This window comes from Capra hircus, chromosome 1, assembly GCF_001704415.2.
Source record: "Capra hircus breed San Clemente chromosome 1, ASM170441v1, whole genome shotgun sequence".
Classification (NCBI taxonomy): Eukaryota; Metazoa; Chordata; class Mammalia; order Artiodactyla; family Bovidae; genus Capra; species Capra hircus.
Window position 1 is genome coordinate 80,005,069 of NC_030808.1, and position 19,810 is coordinate 80,024,878.

The 19,810-nt window shown below is 44.9% G+C and overlaps 1 protein-coding gene across 1 annotated transcript in view; it reads right to left on the reverse strand.

Annotated features, from left to right (window-relative positions):
- The window catches only part of ST6GAL1 (ST6 beta-galactoside alpha-2,6-sialyltransferase 1), a 139,608-nt gene extending 124,423 nt beyond the window's left edge, over window positions 1-15,185 (reverse strand). The window contains exon 1 of the mRNA XM_018051786.1: window positions 14,894-15,185. The gene's annotated coding sequence lies outside the window, so the exon portion shown is untranslated. The remainder of the gene's footprint in view (window positions 1-14,893) is intronic.

The window sequence follows — 19,810 nt, forward strand, 5'->3', positions numbered from 1 at the left end:
ATCAGGACTCTGCTCATCCCTCAACATCCAGTTCAAAGGCTGTCTCCTTCATGAAACCTTCCCCATTGTCCTTGGGCCTCAACACCCCAATAGTCCACCTGATTTACAAAGGGTTTTGTTCTGCCTAGAGCCCAGTGTTCACATAACTGATTCACCAGCTTCTCCATGAAAAAACAAGGTCTTGTTCATCTCTTTGTATCTCCCATCCCACTCCCCACACCTTAAGTATTAGCATTTAAGGATGCCTCTTAAATTAGCTTTAGTGGTTTGATTCAAATAAGACCAGCTCAGAGGGAGGGATAAATTAGAAATTTGGGATTAACAGATACACATTACTATACAGAAAATAGATGAACAAGGTCCTCCTGTATAACATAGGGAACTATATTCAGTACCTTATAATAACCTACAGTGGTTATTCAGTTATAATAACCTACAGTGGATATTCAGTTATATAAGAAAAGAAAAAAAGAAGTAAAAACAACTGAAAACAAAAACAAGTAATACCAGCTCATTATTCTTTAAATCAATGTATAAATTTATAGAGCTAAAAGTCATCTAAGATCCCTCCACCCAAGAAAAAAAAAAAAAAGTTAATAAATTAACACCCTTCATCACATGTCTCTACATTTATATTTGGACAGAGTGTGGAGGATGGAAGAATACATGAAAGAAGAATAGATAGGATTGCTTAATAAAATAGTTATTTTTAACTTTTTAGATTTAATTTTAATTCTACATGAAAGTAAAACAGAAGAAAAGATGAAATGTTAACAAATGTTTCTACATCAAAATAGATATTATTTCCTTAAAAATCCCTCCAAGTTTAAGAGAAAAACATTAATCGACTTATAATGTTGTATTAATTTCGGGTATATAACAAAGTGATTCAGTTATAAGTGTACATATAGTCATTCTATTTTAGACTCTTTTCTCCAATAAAATTAAAAAAAATTTAAATAAAGGGTTAAAAAAATTAATTCAGAGGTTGGAGCCATGACACTAATACCCTCCAAAGACAATGCAAGAGAGGGAAGGTTAGCACTTACCGTCCTCCACCCTCTCCCCCAGCTCTCCATTTCCATTACATGCTTTCCTTTTACTTCCTCCCACTTCCTTCCTTATCCTTGCAGCCCACCCTTGCCAAGGTTTTCTCTGTTTGAGTGGATGAGGGGCTCACCAAATGGCCTTTCACCACTTCTTACAAAGGGTGCTTTTAACTAATCATTTTCATCATAAGCAGGTTTTCTCAAGAAGGGCTCATATTCCCTGAGTCCTTGCACACAGGAGATAATGCCTACCTGTCTTATCCTTGAGGAGTGATTTGAGGGTATAAGTCTTCAGTTTTATGACCTTTCCCTCAGAACTCTGTAAATATTTCCTCTCCATGTTCTCAAGTTTTCCTTCTGCTGCAAATCCAGTCCGAGACTAATATGACTTCTTCCCTGAGGCAGAGATGAATTGCTCCCAATATCCATTTTCCTCATCCCACTTTGGGTAATAAAAGGCCTTCCCCAAATCTGAGTTTGAAGAGGGTACATGGCCACCCAGATGGAGATGTTTTCCCAGGCTCCTTTGCAGCCAGGCATGTCCACGTGACTATGTTTTGGTCCATGCAGCATGAGAAGTGAGCTGTCACTCCAGATGGCCCAGTTACCCTTCTGAGAGATCATCTTTTCACAAACGTTAGATCTCTGAATTTCTCTAATTTGTTTCTCTTTTCTAAGCACATACTGTGGTTTTCCTAACCCTTCCCTCTCTTAGTAATTTAGTTTTCAGTGGATTCTACTTTGTTCCTTTATTAACCTTCCCTCTAATGATGTTGTTTGTAGCCTCAATTTTTTCCTTTGCTCTGTAATTGTGCTTTTTTATTTCATTCTGTAGTTTCATCATCTTGTCTTTGAACTCTCAATTGATTAGTTTTCAATAAACTTTATTTTGAATGAATAACTGCCTTTTCAGCCCAAGAGCCAACTCCAACCCAGAAATTATCCTGGTGGATGGGAGGAATAGCCCATATATCACTGAGTAAGACAGAATAATATAACTCACATGCCATACCTTCCACTTTCCTGATCCTACCCATCCTCAAGGGAGAGCTCAAAGCCCATCTGCTCCAGACTTTTCCAGCCCACACAGATTGCTCTCTCTCCAGATCCAGAGGGCTCCTCTGAATTAAAGGAAATACCTGGGCTACTTAATGAACTTGGACCTTTTGAGAAAAGGGATAAAGCTTCTCCTTCTCCCTTGTAACACCTGGTTGGGCAAATAGAGATTTTCTTTGAACATTTCTGGGCTGCTGATTCTCTGAATGAAAAGGAAGACAAAAATTATAACCAAGACTCAGAAGAGGCCTCAACATCAGATTCACTAGTGCCAACTTAATTACAAGTTGGGAACGTCATGAGGCACGTGGAGGAAGAGGATTCACCGAGGGTATGACCTTTGAAAGATTAACAGAGAGGAAATAAGCACCTTAGTTTTCAAGGCAGACCTTCTCAGCCTGCCCGTGCAGGCAATCCTATGAGGGCCGAGCAGGCCTTCATTCAAGTTCAAGCACTTCAGCTCACTCACTTCTGACTTTAAAGAAGTCACCAAACCTCCTTCAGCCTTTGTTTTCTCATCTATTAAGTAGAGATGATAATAGTATATGTCACAATAAGGAAGTTATGAAAATTATGTTTGATAATGGGTGTAAATGTTCAAGCTTCATCTCCCTGCACTTCCTACCTCAGAGGTTCCCTTTTCGGAATATCAACCTGCTAATGGCTCCCCAACACCCAGCAACAAACCATTCTTCACCCCATACCTTTGCTCCTGCACTCCCTTTTCTTCTTCAAATGCTCTTTTCCCAGAGGCTCACAGCTACTCCCCTCTACAGTCCAGCACTGGTAAGTCACAGGTCCTCCAGAAAGCTTTCCCAAACTCACTATACTATTTTCCCAACCACTATAAGATATACCCATTTGAATGCAGAGTTCCAGAAAACAGCAAGGAGAGATAAGAAAGCCTTCCTCAGTGATCAGTGCAAAGAAATAGAGGAAAACAAGAGAATGGGAAAGACTAGAGATCTCTTTGAGAAAATTAGAGATACCAAGGGAACATTTCACTCAATGATGGGCTCAATAAAGGACAGAAATAGTATGGACCTAACAGAAACAGAAGATATTAAGAAGAGGTGGCAAGAATACACAGAAGAACTATACAAAAAAGATCTTCATGACCCAGATAATCACAATGGTGTGATCACTCACCTAGAGCCAGACACTCCAGAATGTGAAGTCAAGTGGGCCTTGGGAAGCATCACTATGAACAAAGCTAGCGGAGGTGATGGAACTCCAGTTGAGCTATTTCAAATCCTAAAAGATGATGCTGTGAAAGTGCTGCACTCAATATGCTAGAAAATCTGGAAAACTCAGCAGTGGCCACAGGACTGGAAAAGGTCAGTTTTCATTCCAGTCCCAAAGAAAGGCAATGCCAAAGAATGCTCAAACTACCACACAATTGCACTCATCTCACACACTAGTAAAGTAATGCTCAACATTCTCCAAGCCAGGTTTCAACAATACGTGAACCATGAACCTCCAGATGTTCAAACTGGTTTTAGAAAAGACAGAGGAACCAGAGATCAAATTGCCAACATCTTCTGGATCATCAAAAAAGCAACAGAGTTCCAGAAAAACATCTCTTTCTGCTTTATTGACTATGCCGAAGCCTTTGACTGTGTGGATCACAATAAACTGTGGAAAATTCTGAAAGAGATGGGAATACCAGACCACCTGACCTGCCTCTTGAGAAACCTGTATGCAGGTCAGGAAGCAACAGTTAGAACTGGACATGGAACAACAGACTGGTTCCAAATCAGGAAAGGAGTACATCAAGGCTGTATATTGTTGCCCTGCTTATTTAACTTACATGCAGAGTACATTATGAGAAGTGGTGGGCTGGATGAAGCACAAGCTAGAATCAAGATTGCCAGGAGAAATATCAATAACCTCAGATATGCCGATGACACCACCCTTATGGCAGGCAGCGAAGAAGAACTAAAGAGCCTCTTGATGAAAGTGAAAGAGGAGAGTGAAAAAGTTGTCTTAAAGCTCAACATTCAGAAAACTAAGATCATGGCATCCGGTCCCATTACTTCATGGCAAATAGATGGGGAAACAGTGTCAGACTTTATTTTTTTGGGCTCCAAAATCACTGCAGATGGTGACTGCAGCCATGAAATTAAGACGCTTACTCCTTGGAAGGAAAGTTATGGCCAACCTAGACAACATATTAAAAAGCAGAGACATTACTTTGCCAACAAAAGTCCGTCTAGTTAAAGCTATGGTTTTTCCACTGGTCATGTATGGATGTGAGAGTTGGACCTTAAAGAAAGCTGAGCACTGAAGAATTGATGTTTTTGAACTGTGGTGTTGGAGAAGACTCTTGAGAGTCCCTTGGACTGCAAGAAGATCTAGCCAGTCCATCCTAAAGGAAATCAGTCCTGAGTATTCATTAGAAGGGCTGATGTTGAAGCTGAAACTCCAATACTTCGGCCACCTGATGCGAAGAACTGACTTATTGGAAAAGACCCTGATGCTGGGAAAGATTGAAAGCAGGAGGAGAAGGGGACGACAGAAGATGAGATGGTTGGATGGCATCACCGACTCAACGGACATGACTTTGGGTAAACTCCAGGAGTTGGTGATGGACAGGGAGGCCTGGCATGCTGCAGTTCATGGGGTTGCAAAGAGTCGGACATGACTGAGTGACTGAACTGAACTGATCTGAACTGATATACTTAAAAATAATAATATTTATCACATGGTGTGTGCCCAGTCACTTCAGTCATGTCCGATTCTTTTGAAACCCTATGGACTATAGCCTGCAGGCTCCTCTGTCCATGAAATTCTCCAGGCAAGAATATTGGAATGGGCTGCTATGCTCTCCTCCAGGGGATCGTCTCAACCCAAGGATCTTCCCAAACCATCTGTTCCATCGCCTACAATCCAGGCAGATTTTTTACCACCATGTATCACATTATATTGTTATTAATATCTGCATGTTCACCTCCAACTAAGCTTTTAAAGGAAGAGAACTATGGGACCATTTGGGTCTCTGTTCTAAAAATGAGCATTGTGCATGGGCTACAGCAGGCACCTAATGAATGAATGGATAAAGCAAAGACTGAGAAAAGAGGAAGAGGGTGATACAGAAAGTTTGTCTGCCACCAACTTCTAAGGCCCCACTAGTTATACCAAATCTATGTATGCCTATCTACAATGCATGTTCTTTAGGTAGAAACTCCGAATGCCTCCCACAATGGCTACCACACAATAGGCACTCAAATATTTGGTGAACAAAATAATATTGAATAAACTTCACAAGAGAATAAATTATTCAAGAGCCTACAAGCACAGCCGCAAAACAAGCCCTTAACAATGCCAATAATGAGTTCTTTTTACCACCTAAAGATATCGAAGTTGGCCAAGCAATAGTACCCATTAATCTACAGCCATGCTCCACCATAAGTGTGTTTATTCCAGTTATAACTGGAAAATGAGGACAGGTACTTTAAAAGGCAGGTAAGAAGAGGGGGAAGGCAAACCAGGCTTGATGAAAACAACTCTTACCAAAAAGGGGAAAAAGCAAACGCATGTTGAATCCAAATGTCAAGCTAGTCACACATAACTGTCCCATGAGTTCTTCCATTCATCTCTTCTTAGGGGAATGGCAGAAAGCTTTCAACCATTTCAAAGCCCCATAGGGATAAATTCAGCCAAGCTTCCAGTGAAACACAAGGACAAAGCACTTCTCAGCCCCAAAGGACTGGGAATGATTAGCAGTGGAAAAACCTGTAATATGATGTAGGGAAACAACTACAACCAATGCCAGCATCGCTACTTAATAGCAGTGAATCTTGGGGTGGTTCTCTCACCCTCTCTGAAGGCCAGCTTTCTCACCTGCAAAATGGAGCTTGGGACACCAAGACACCAAGGCTATGGGGACTAGATAAGGGAATTAATAGTGCCTCATCAAGGTCAGGAGCAGAGCAAGAGCCCAGATGATGGTAAACTTGCCATGTTTCCCTCACTAAGAACTCAGCTAAGACAAGTTCAAGAGGTTCTTCCTCAACTGCAGGAAAGGAACAAGAATGAAACCTGGAGGGTGCTGTTAACTCCAGCTCAGAGGACCTTTGAGAGGTTGCAAAGGGTAGAATGTTCTAAAATTAAAGCTGAATGATGTCTCAGTCCTGTGCTAGGGAAATCAGGAGATGGATGCAAATTTAGAAAGACTGTCATAAAAAAATTTTTTTTTACAATCATCCTCCTGGGACATGTAGTTCTTTTCTGGTTGCCAGATTTCCTGGTCATCTAAAGTGTATGTGATATATTTATTCCTGTAGAAATAATTTATGAATATAAAGTCAAGCAGAGCTGGAGCCAAGGACAGAACAGGAGGAGCGTTGCCAAGATCCAGGGGGAAACCACCATCTAAGTCACATTTTGAAGGCTTCCATTTTACTCCATCTTTTGAGAGCAGGTGAAAACAGCTCCAGGCATGTTGTCTGTAACTTGTCCCACCCCCTGAGTCCTATTTTGCATCTTTCTGCTTCTTGCCCCACAATCACAGACTTTTAGAGGTGGAAGGGGCCTTACCAGGCATTTAAATCAACCTCTCTGGCAAGCGGAAATCCTTTGATGGCAAACACGTTCACTTGGGTCTTTTGCTTAGAGACTCCCATGGCAAGGAGTTCTTCACCATGTGACCCAGCAGCCTCTCTCCTGGTTGGGAAGTTCTGCTGAGTAAGTTCTTCCTTATCTCCCATTATGCAACTTTGAGTTGGTTTGCCTCTCCCTGGCATCCACACAGTATAATGCTAATCATTCTTCCACGTGAAGAAAGTGCTTTTTACTTTAGCTTCTGCAGGTAAGAACACCTCAGTTTCCACATTTATTCTCCCTCCAAGACAGCGTCCTAAACCTCCATCTTCCAAATAAGTGCAACTCTGGGCTTGCTTCATTTTATCCTGATTTGTACAGAACCCAGGGGAACACAGCATTCCGATGGGTCTGAACAACAAGGAAAAGTAGACAGAACTGGCACGTTCCCTCCTCCGGAGACTGATATCAATTCCTCCTCTTCTTCACTTCTTTCTCCTCCCTCCCATCACTCAAGTTGCAATCCTCCCATCAGATGCCACTGACCCTGAAAACAAAAGTAAATTTGGAAGAGCCAGTGATGGTGGAATGAGGAAGAGAAGGTGAGGACGCAGCTCAGTTTCTTGCATTTGCAGCCTAGGGCACCCAACCAGGCAGGCCATCTCCCAAAATAACCTTCCATCCAAACAGTCAGCTCCTTGTAACTTCCAGGGAGCTCTTCATTCCAGCTTTCTAGGGCATGGTTCTCAGTGTCCCTGTGCCCATTCTCTAGCCACCCTTTCCAGAGCTCGATAGACTGACCTCACTTAACCGAGACATTTACAACCAACATTCCATATGTTGTGTTGTTGTTGTTTAGTTGCTAAGTCATGTCCAGCTCTTTTTTGACCCCAAGAATTGTAAAGCCTGCCACGCTCCTCTGCCCATTGGATTTCCCAGGCAAGGATACTGGAGTGGGTTGCCATTTCCTCCTCGAGGGGATCATCCCGACATTGAACCCAAAACTCTTGCACTGGCAGGTGGATTCTCTACCACTGTGACACTGGGGATTCCCCAAATACACTTAGAAATATATTTTAATGGAAATAAATATCCATCAACAGGAGACTGGTTAAATAAACACATCCATAATATAGGATGCGATGCAGCCATGAAAAAATAATCTGTATATGCTGATACGGAAAGACCACTAAAAGGGCAAGCCTGTAAAGTTGTAGTTATAATGTAATCCATTTACTGAGCTTTTAAAATGTATCTGCATATACCCATATAGATACATATATAGATCCAAAGGGAGCTTAAGGACCCAAAACAAACTGCAAACAGTAGTCACTTTGCAGAAAAGTGGAATCGGGGTAAGTAAGCAAAGGTAAGGGGCTTAATCGCTTACCCTATTTGAACATTTGAAAAGAAAATAGATTATATTTATTATTTGTGTGAAGAAGCCCCTAACTCTATGTGTAGTTTCCCCATTTTTATACCTGTTCCCCAATTGATGATCTCAGAGCTGGAAGGGGCCTAGAGAGCTGGGAGTTGAATCCTGTGGCGGCATGCCAAAGGTGGCATTTATTTCACCCAAGGCCACTCAGCAAGCTCGAGACAGCCAGAGATCACAGGTCACAAGGCAGGCCCGAACATAATGCAAGTCCCAGTGGATTAAAGATAGGACTTGAATGACGATATCAACTCAATTTTCTCCTTTTAGTTGAGTCAAAAATTCCTACTTGGGAGCAACAGTGACTTAGGAGAGACCAAGACTCTCAACAGAATTGGAGGGGAAAAGGGAGCCAAGTGTCTTCCCATGGAGAAAAGGAGGCATCAGAGAAGACCTGTTTCTCAGGCACAGTGGCAGGGCCCTACCTCCCCTAGGCTTCCTGACCTCATTCACAAATCGGAGGGAAGGAGTTGAGTGCTAGACAGGAGATTCACAAGCATAGTGCGCCAGGTGCTCATCTGCGTGACAACCACATCTTCAGAATGAGACAGGAAGCAACTCTACTTGAAGAAACCCCAGTACCCTCAGGCCTTCATTCCAAATGAAAAGTCTGCCTCTCGGGAACGGGAACCGTAAGGCTGGGTTCAAGTGTGATGCAGGGTCAACTAATGTTGAGTTGCTAGAGCTGTACGTGGATTATCTCATTTGCTACTCATCAAATTTTTATAAATATATTCAAAGAAACTCAGAAGTCACTTGACAAAATATACAACTGGTAAATGGTGGTGCCCTATTGCAAAATCAGGTCTCCTGACTAAATTCAGCATTCCTTTTGCCCTGTGTCTTTGTCTCCCTGGAGAAAAGAAAGTCTGCCCACTCCAGTATTCTGACCTGGGAAATTCCATGGACTGTATATTCCATGGGGTCACAAAGAGTCAGACACTGAGCTGCTAAGCGACTTTCACTTTGAGACACAGGACATGGCAGGAAAATTCACTTGAGCACTAAAACTTTCTCTCTCTCTCTCTCTTTCTCTCTCTCTCTCACACACACACAGACACACACACAGGGTTCCATCTGTAACACCGACAGCAGACACAGGCTCCAAGAGCCTCAAATATGGCATTTCACTCAATGCCTCAAATATGCAACTAACTCAGTGAAATATTTATGGCTGAGCTGAAAAAAAAATGTCTGGGACTTATTTCAAAGTCATGTAGGGTCAAATGTGAGGTTGAAGACTATGAGTTTTGATAATTATTGAAGATAAGTGATTATAAATGGGGAAAGGGGGGTAATTACACCATTCTTTCTACATTTGTGTGTTTGAAACTTTCCATAAGAAGACTTGTAATGCATCACACAAGTGATCATTTCTCTCAATTTGTCACTTGGTAGCAGATGCCACCTTAATTAATTTCCTACCTGCTATCATGGTAAGAAAAAAATATTAGGACCACAGTCTCTGCAGCTTGTGAAAATTTCAATTATAACAATAAAAGACATCACTTATGGAGTGCTTCCTGTAAACCTGGCACTATACTGGACCCTTTATCTAGGATTTATAATGGAGGCTTCCGTAGCGGCTCAGAGGTAAAGAATCCACCTGCCAATGCAGGAGACACAGGTTTGATCCCTGATCTAGGAAGATCCCACATGCTTTGGGATAACTAAGGCTGTGCACCTCAACTACTGTGCTCTCCAGCCTGGGAGCTGCAACTACTGCAGCCCACACACCAAAAGCCCCACTCAGCAAGAGGAAGCCACCACAGTGAGAAGCCTGTGCCCTGTAACTAGAGTAGCCCACACTCGCTGCAACTAGAAAAAAGTCCACACAGCAACAGAGACTCAGCACAGCCAAAAATAAACAAATAAACATTAAAAAAATAAGCAAATAAAAATTAAAATATTAAAAATAAATAAAAGTCTTTCTAAAAATCCTTACAATGATCCAGTGTAGTAAGGGCAGTTATGTCCATTTTACAGAGAAGGAAATTGAAGCTTCATGAGCTTAAGTAGCTTGTAAAAGTCTATATTGGTGATAACTGGTAAACAAGAATTCAAATCCTGAATTACTTGCTCTCAATTTCTACCGTTTCCACAATACAAAATACTTAGGTACTTTAAAACTTCCTAGGCAACTGGGACTGAATCTACAAAGTTTTTAAAAAGGATGATAGTCTTTAAAATACGACCCAGTAATTCCAAGTTTAGGATTGTATCCTATGGGAATTATCTGGAATGTGGAAAGAGATTTATCACAAGCATGTTAATCTCAGTGGTAATTCAATAAAGGATCTGAAGTAGTCGCACAAGCCCTTGACAGCCCTTATCCAGGAAGCGTTCCGCACTGTTCCAGTCTGGGGTGGCTGCCCCTCCTCTGCATTCCCAGGGCACCTTGCACTGGTCTCTCGTTACTGCAGCTCCTCTGCTGGATCATGAGCTCTTCTTATCCAGCTTCAGTTTAGAATGGGCACTCGAAGATGCAAGGAATGAGTTAACAAATGACCCTGGTATTGCTTGGTTAAAAACCAAGCTGTTAAAGTAAGTTGTCACAAGGGCAGGACTAGAACTCAAGGCCATACACAGAGTCCTTCTCTCTCCACTAGACTTTAGCTGTCTTCTTACATGAAATATATAAATATATATATATATTTTTAACAGCTGGAATCTGGATGCTTGAGGCAAAGCTAGGAAAAGGATAAGAAGCTAGAGATTCTTTCCTCTGTAGGCCTTCACTGAAATGATCACTGGAGTGATTGGATCCCATGGGACCATGTGACCTTGGAGATGCTGATATGTTGATGAATGAAAAAGTACAGGTTTAGTGTGAATATAAACTGTGACATGGGTATATGAAAAGACTGAGCAAAAAAAGCCAAGAGTAACTGTATAAGCAGTAAGTTCTCTACCATTTAGAGAAAAAAAATCCACTAAAAAAAAAAAAAAAAACAGACAAGAAGGAAAGTTGCAAACATTAACAGTGGTTGCCTTTGAATAATGGAATTTTTTTTCTATTTCTCTATCCATTTTTGTACTTTCCAAATTGCCCTCACTGGACATGCTGTATTTTTATAATCAGAATGATAAAATTTAATCACTAAACTGATTCTAAAGGCTAACTGATTCTTCTAGTCATGACTCAGAAAATCACCCCAGTATTTCAATGTGATGACACCGTTGCTTACTATGTTACTGTTTCATGTACAACTATAGAAAGTACATCTATTCAAGTCAGTATACAATGCAGACAAGCAAGAAAAATGTATGTTTTTCCCCAGTTTGGTTCTTACTGAATAAGTCACTGACACCAAATCTAAGCAAATTCTCAAGAGTCTATGTTCCAGAAGCTTACTGCAAATTTCACTAATGAATTATGCCCGACACTCTGTAATGCAACCACATCCCCATACTTGTGGAGATCCACCTTCTCTTCGAAGCCTTCCCTCTTCCACTCTCTCATTTACCACCTGCTCTTGGTTTGACTATAACGAAAAGGGACAATCCCACCCCAGCAGAGGTCAATTTTGAGATAAACTAGATCTATTTTCTGTAGGTTCCTGAGGGCAGTTTTCCAAATGCATTCAAAGCAAGGATAGTGAGGGGCCAACAAGTGGATCTGGTTCTTTGTAACTCCAGGCCCAGCATAGGAACCATCCCTGGCCCCACCTGCCTGCTTGTCGGTAAGTATAGAGTAAATGGATGGAAAGACTAGATTGTATTCACCTGGGCATGAAATTTCTGGCTTTTCTTTTTCAGCTAGGTTTATTTTCCTTAAAGTCACACACACTTCACAACCACCCAAAGGCCCTTTTAACAGTCTGGCAGACATTCCGCCTTGTTTGTGACTAGGCTGGGCCTCTTCATTTGAGCACAGGGCTCACCCAGTGGGGTTATCTTCCCATCATCATTCTCTACCACTAAAAAGCTGATGAGCATTCAACCCTGCTGGGAGGTCTGAATAAGCATGCATCACATGATTTACTACCCACCACACCCCTAGGAGATGCATACGTGTTCTTCCCTTGACACTGTGTGGCTACAGTCCACAAGGAACACAGGACAGGAGGGTTGACCCAACCGGACCCTCTACCTCTAAAGGCTGAGCAACTTCCACTCCATCCAAACAGCCTGTGCAGAGACTGAGCAGGAAGGACTCTCACTGCACAAGGAACACTGGGACCCAAGAAGTTAAGTAGCATGAAGAGCTAAGGAGGGTCTTTCTTCTGATTTCCTGCTGCCTTTCATTCTGTAATCATACTTTAAAGCACTTCCCTACTGGAGGAGCAGGAGGCAGAGGAATGTGGGGAAACCCAGGGCAAGAGTAAAGAGAACCACTTAGTAAACACTAAAGAAAATCAATCCCCAATGAAAACTATTTATATAATACTCTTCACTGAATCTACCACTGGGATCCATGGCTTTGTTTAATAACCAAAACCTACGTAAGTCCTTAAGGAATTCACTCTCTGACTTAAAAGGTGTTGTTGTAACAACCATCATAACTTTGACTGTACACTGGGGTACCAACAAAAAACTCATTTGACACAAGTTTCGCTAAAGCGCAAAAAGGGCACTAACAGCAGACACCTTGTTGTGTGTCCCTGGGCAAGTGATTTCTTACCGAGCTGCAGTTTTTTCATTTAGAAAAACAGGCCAGCTGATTTCTAAGTTCCTTATGGGGTGAGCGTTCTGATGAGAACTATATTCAAGTGCCAAGCGGAATCACCACAAAAATGAAACACCCTGGAAACCTTAAGAAGAGAAATCAGCGTAGTTAGGAGGTAAGAGGAACGGGGTGAAACAGCACCTTGGGGAAACCCAGACTCAAAGTGATGTCTTAGGTTTTCCACTGTTTCCCCTGCCAAATACAAAATTAAGTAGCTGCTTCCGTGAGACTCTCATCTTTAAAAACTTAATTAAATAAAATCAGTGAAAACAATGCTTTGTTCTCCCACAAGTGACTCAGGAGTAGCGCCCTAGGAGACACTTTCTACTGGGTGTGCTTATGCCCAAACAAAGGCCTCCTGGACAAGGATGAGAGGCAAAACATCTAAGCCTCCACAGCTGGCTGGGCTCCAGCTTGAGGAGAAGGGGCAGCCAGAAGAGAAAACTAACCAGGCTCATGAAAGGCTAGGAGGAGAGAGAGGCATTACTAAATCCATCTTCTCTCAAATGGATAGAACTCTTGAAAGGCATAATGGAAGGGTGCAGCTTTCAATGTGAATTACGTTCTTGTTCAACTCTGTTCTGCCTAAGGCCACTGCCTTTTCAGCCAACCACAGATTCTGGGTTCTGTCTTCAGTCCCTGCTCGGCAATGCACCCTGGGGGAGTCGGGAGACTCAGGCTCTTGTCCTCTCTAGGTGGCCAACTTCACTTGGACTGAAACTTCGTACAAGGGACTGAACTCTGCCGGCCTCCGTTTCCCCTCCTGTAAAATAGGAGGGTTCGCCGGATGCTCTCTAGACTCCCCGAGACCGTGGCGCAGGGCTGGAGGCCTGCCGGCCCCCGAGGGACAGGTTAATCTCCAGCGCTGATGGCCCAGGTGAAGCCGCTGCCCGACCGCTCAGCAAGCACAAGGCTGGCGCACACACCACCCACTCCACAACCTGTCCGGCTGCCTTCTGCACCCACACCATTACCTACGGGGCCAGTGCATCCCCTAAACCATCCCACTGCTGCCTGAACAGGATTATTGAACTAAAATCCGCAAAGCTGAGCTGAGCATTCGTAGGCAAAGAAAAAGCAAAACAATCAAGAGGCCTCTCCTTCCGGACCTCGGAATTTCTCTCAAATAAACTCGGTAGAGCTGAAAATAAGGGCGTCCCCACCTAGAACAAGAGACCTCGGCTAGCCTTCCTTATAAAGAGACACAAGCCGAAAGGGGCCAATGACAATGGGGCTGGCTAGACGCAGGGACCTACACGGCAAAGCGCAAGCGAAAGCCAGCACAGTGCTGGGCGTAGTTTATACCGGACTGAGGAGGCGCTCGCCGTCCCCTACAGACAGTGCAAGGACGATGGTGAGCTAGGCACAGTCTTTTCTGGGGGGTGGAGGACTCGCAGACCCTTAATTCAACCCCTGTCTCTAAGAAACCACCGTGAGGTGAAAGTGAGGGGTGGCCCGGGTCATCTCAAGTCTGCACTACGGCCGGGAACACACTCTCGGCCTGGAGTAATTTTTTTGCTACTTTCTCCCTTAGTGTTTCCTATTTTTGAATCTGGTGGTTTGGTCTGATACCCAAGCGGTACCTTTTAAATGTGTCAGTCTTTCTCCTCCAGCAAGTGGCGCCCCCAGCGCCGTTCCCTCCCGATAGCTGAGACAAAGGCCGGGTTCCGCAGGGCGGCTCCGGAGGGCCAGCGGTGCACCCCGCACCCTGGGCAGGACGCACGTGCGTTTGTTATGGTACCTGCGCCCCCACCCCTGCAGAGAGCCCAGGTTTCTCCTCCTGTACATCCTGCAGGCGAGATCCAAAGCAACCTGGACTTTATGTCTCCCTCCCATGTTGCCGGTGCAGTGGAGAAAGCGGGGCTCCCTGGGGCCGCGTGCACGTGGGTTTGTTGTGGGTCCGCAGTCTCGCGGAGCCGGGGGGAAGCCAGGGATGCCCCCTCGGCCCTGATTAATCCACAGACACCCCAGCAAAAGGCGGCGGGTCCGCGCAGCGAAGAGTGCTGAGGCGTGCTGAACATCCATTCCCTGCGCCCTCGGCTCGCCACGGGCCCCGCCGCTCCGCTCCCCTCCTGCGCCCCTTCGCTCCACTCCTCCCTGGGGGCTTGGGTCCCGCCACCGCCCCGCAGCAGTCTTACTCACTCGCTGCGCTCTTAGCCGCGGAAGCTGCGGTTGCTCCGCCCGCTCTGCGCCCCAGCCGGTAGGCTGCTGGTTCCCTTTGTTAGCACCGGGTAGTGCCCTAGGCGTCTTCCGCAGCCCGGCCCTGCCTGGGACTCCCCTCCCTGGGATGCCTCTGGACGCCGCCCCCGACGGCGGCCTGACAGCCCGGGAGCTGGGAGTCCCTGAAGGAGGGTCTGTTGGGGAGGAGTAGAGGGGCCGGGAGATGAGGGGTGGCGGGTACGCGGGAAGGAGGGAAGAAGAGTGCGGCGAAGGGGCGGGGGAAATGAGCAGTCTCCGTTATGCAAATAGTCGGGAAGACGGGGTGGGACCCCTCGCCACACTGCGCCCCAAATCCGCCAAGCCCTTCAGAGGTCGCTAGCGAGCGGACTGAGGGATTAGGGGTGCTCGGTTAGGTGGTGCACCTAACCCCGGAGTGATGCTGGGATCCTGCTCCCCTCCCCCTCCTACGCCAAGGGCGGGCCGAGGGGGAGGGGCAACGCGGAGGGGCAAGGTCCCCAAATGTCTGATCCTGCAGAGTTGAAGCCAGCACTGTCCTAGCAGGCAGACTATAAATCCCGCCTCTGCTACTGACGAGTTGTGTTACCCTGAGCAAGTCCCTCAACTGCTCTGAAGCCTTATGTAGAATATGAAACAACAAAATCTATTTCACAGGGTATGGCAAGAACCTCCCACTCACTGCAGATACAGAACAGGAGGGTCGGTGAGTCCCTGCCCATGGCCATATCCACCTCAAGCCGTCTGCAGGCTGGTGGGCAGGAGGACTCCAGTAGGGTGGAAAAGAGAGTCAGGGTCCTTCCTGCACTGGAGCTGAGCTAGGGTTGCTGGGAGAAGGCGAGAGGAGACCACTTGTTGAGCAAACGTCGTCGCCCCACACTGACCATCCCAGAGGCCCACTTGCCTAAAGCAGAACTCCGCCCTGTAGGAGGGCAGAAGCGGCCTGCGGCCACCACTACAGTCCCCATAGAAAAGATGTGACTACCAGAGGTCATAATCTTCTCCTCATCGAATACATGGGTGTGTATGGATGCTGTCCCTTGCTGTCTGCCTGAAACTATCACAACATTGTTAATCGGCTATAGTGAAAGTATTAGTTGCTTAGTCCTGTGCAGACACTTACTCCAATTAAAAAAAAATTTTTTTTAATATCTCCCCAGGGTCTATGGAGGTCCCACTTGGCGCCAGACTCTGTATGGGGAGAGAAGAAGTGTGGAAGGTAGTCCCTGTCCTCTGAAGGAAAGAAGTCAGGTACACAGTAGAGTGCTAGAAGCCCAGGCCCAGAACTTTCTCTCCAAATCGGTGGTCCTCCCCCTACCACCATCTTGGGAAAGAGGGGGTGGTCATCTCATTCCAAACACTGCTTTCCCCAGCCCAGATACTGGACCCCTTCTGTTGTCACTGCCATCCCTTCCCATCTGCCAAGCATGCATTATTGCTCAGTACAAAGAGCTCCAGTTGGAGGGAGTGACAAACAGAGTGAATTCAAATCTCTAGACCAACTAGCCAGCACTCTTGCGTCAGCACCTCAGTCTGTTTTCATCTGGCATTGAGAAGATACTCATCATACTATGAGTTAATGAGTAGAAACAGAGAAACTCTTAAACCTGTATCTAGGAGGCTGCTACAATTGACTTTATTCTGAAAAAATTGGAGACCTAAAATTTTTGTGCAGAAGGATGACATACATCTTTGTATTTTACACTTATTTCTCTCCCAGTGAACATCCTGGAAATGGATGGCAGGATCAGTGATGAAAGTGTGGAGCATGGAGACCAGCTTGGACGCTGGAGATATAATAGGAGCTGTGGCAATGACAGTTGTTGTTCAGTTGCTTAGTGATGTCCGACTCTTTCAGAGCGCATGGACTGCAGCCTGCCAGGCTTCCCTGTCCTTCCACAATTCCCAGAACTTGCTCAAACTCATGTCCATTGAGTCAGTGATGCCATTCTGTCATCTCGTCCTTGGTTGTCCCCTTCTTCTCCTGCCTTCTATCTTTCCCAGCATCGGGGTCTTTTCCAATGAGTCGGCTCTTCAAATCAGGTGGCCAAAGTATTAGAGCTTCAGCATTACTCCTTTCAGTGAATATTTAGGACTAATTTCCTTTAGGATTGACTGGTTTGATCTCCCTGCAGTCCAAGGTTCTTCTTCAATATGTTCGAAAGCATCTGAGCATTCTTCGGCACTCAGCCTTCTTTATGGTCCAACTCACATCCATCCATCACTGCTGGAAAAACCATAGCTTTGACTATATGGACCTTTGTCAGCAAGGTAATGTCTCTGCTCTTTAATACACTGTCTAGGTATTTAATATGGTGTCTAGTTTTAATACGCTATCTAAGATTGAGGGCAAAAAAAGAAAAGATTGAGGGCAGAAGGAGAAGAGGGAGTCAGGATGAGATGGCTGGATGGCATCACTGATACAATGGACGTGAACTTGGGCAAACTTCAAGAGATGTTGAGGGACAGAGAGACCTGGCGTGCTGCAATTCATGGGATTGCAGAGTTGGACACAACTGGGCAACTGAACAACAACAACTAGGTTTGTCATAGCTTTTCTTGCAAGGAGCAAGCGTCTGTTCATTTCATGGCTACAATCACCATCTGCAGTGATTTTGGAGCCCAAGAAAATAATGTCTCTCATTGTTTCCATTGTTTCCCCATCTATTTGCCGTGAAGTGACAGAACAAGATGCCATGATCATTTTTTGAATGCTGAGTTTTAAGCCAATTTTTTCACTCTCCTCTTTCACTTTCATCAAAAGGCTCTTTAGTTCCTCTTTGCTTTCTGCCATAAGGACAATGACAGAGGGAATGAGAAAAAGACATGCAAACAATAGCTACCATTTGAGGAGCAAAAACACTTTGCTTACTATATTATCTCTCCTCATCATAAGATATGTGGTGGCCTTAGCCCTATTTTATGGATGAGGAAATTGAAGTCACTTGGAAATGGCAGAGCCGGAATTTGAACCCTCTTCCAAACTCATTGAAAGCCTTCACCATATCTGTCCTCGGCATCACTTTTTTGTCAGTACTATTTAGAAACCAAGAACAAGAAACAGGTGAGAGGCTTTTCTAGAAGGTTCTCTTCACCAGAAGAACTCTAGCCAAGTTATCAAAAAATCAAGGGACAGACTCACTCTGGTTTCTTGGTTTGCAGGACTGGGATGACCACGCCCAAGATGACATACGCCCAAGAAGATCCTGGGACTCTGAGCAGATGAGCAGGCAAAGAGGAGTACCCTGGCAAATTTCTAGACTAGGAGCAATAGGTTATTCCCTTTGGGAACTGCTCTCTCAAGGTTGCTGTGTCTTCACTTGGGGCCTTCTCATCCAGAAGTGAAAGGCAAGAGGCTGGACCACTGGATGGGAGGTGATCCTATCCTCCCCAATCTATTTATGAGGCTTTCCTACTCATTGTCTCAGGGGCTCCTGCTTTAACAGCATGTTTTCCTTTGTTGTCGTTGTTCAGTCACCCAGTCGTGTCCAGCTCTTTGCAACTCCAGGGACTGCAGCATGCCAGGCCTCCCTGTCCCTCACCATCTCCCAGCGTTTGCCCAAGTTCATGCTTATTGAATTGGTGATGCCATCCAGCCATCTCATCCTCTGACACCCTCTTCTCCTTCTGCCCTCAACCTTTCCCAGCATCAGGGACTTTTCCAGTGAGTCATCTGTGTGCATCAGATGACCAAAATACTGGAACTTCAGCTTCAGCATCAGTCCTTCCAGTGAATATTCAGGATTGATTTCTCTTAAGATTGATCTCCTTGCTGTCCAAGGGACTTTTCAGGAGTCTTCTCCAGCACCACAGTTCAACGACATCAATTCTTTGGCATTCTGCCTTCTTTTTTCTTGAAAGTGTATTCCTTAGAAGTATAGATACCTACTTTCCATTTGGACACCATCTCAGCTTCCTGCCCCCTACTGATGTCAGCCTTTGCCCATGAATAATATTTTAGGTCATGCCTTTCTCAGTCATTAGTTTAGGCAACTTACTGGCTAATGCAAATAATGCGTCCCCTGCTTTTAACATTCATCTGCAATGATCCACTCACACAAAGTATTCTCATAGCATTCTTCAACTGGAGGTTGATGTTATTACAAAGACTCGTGAGGGGAGGAGACACAAGCACCTCAAAATGCCCTTCTAAACCCTTCTTCCTCACCCTGCTGTAGATGCTCATCAAGACACTTAAATAGCCCTCCCTCCTCAATGCTTTCTGCACCTATTGTCCATTATAAAGGTAGGCTCAAGGTCAAAGAACTGCTCTGTGGTCTGTCTGCACCCCTTACCTTGAGCCTCGGTGCTACCAGCTTCAAAGATGAAGATACCCAGACAGAGCTAAGTCTCTGAAACCCAATCAGAAATAGAGTAACAGCGCTCTAATCTCCCAGGGACTTCCTACTGTCCCTACAGGAAAGGATTAGTGGAACATGGAGTGGGCCACAGGAAAAGAACACTAGAGAGCGAAGGCTGAACACCAGAGATAAGCCTCATGGGAAGACTGCAGCCACAAGACAAGGAAATGGCTGATAGAGCCAGCAGTGGCTCAGTGGCTGCATGACCTTAGGAGGCAGGGAAGGAAGGAAGGAAAAAAGAAAAATTCACATGACTATGGACCACTATATTTGCAAATGGCTCTTATATACATTCTCCCACTTGAGCCCTCTTCAGATTCACAGTAACCTGTGAGAGAGACTTGCCTCTTTATCATCCCCATTCAGAAATGAGAACACTGAGGCTCTGGGGTAAAATGAGTTGCTTAAAGCCTGCTAGTGAGTATTGAGCTGTGCCTTGAAACTAAAGCCTCTGTCCTTCATATTGCATCTGTCCCCAGAGCTGCAAAAGACCAAAGACCAGACAAACCCAGCAAACCACTAT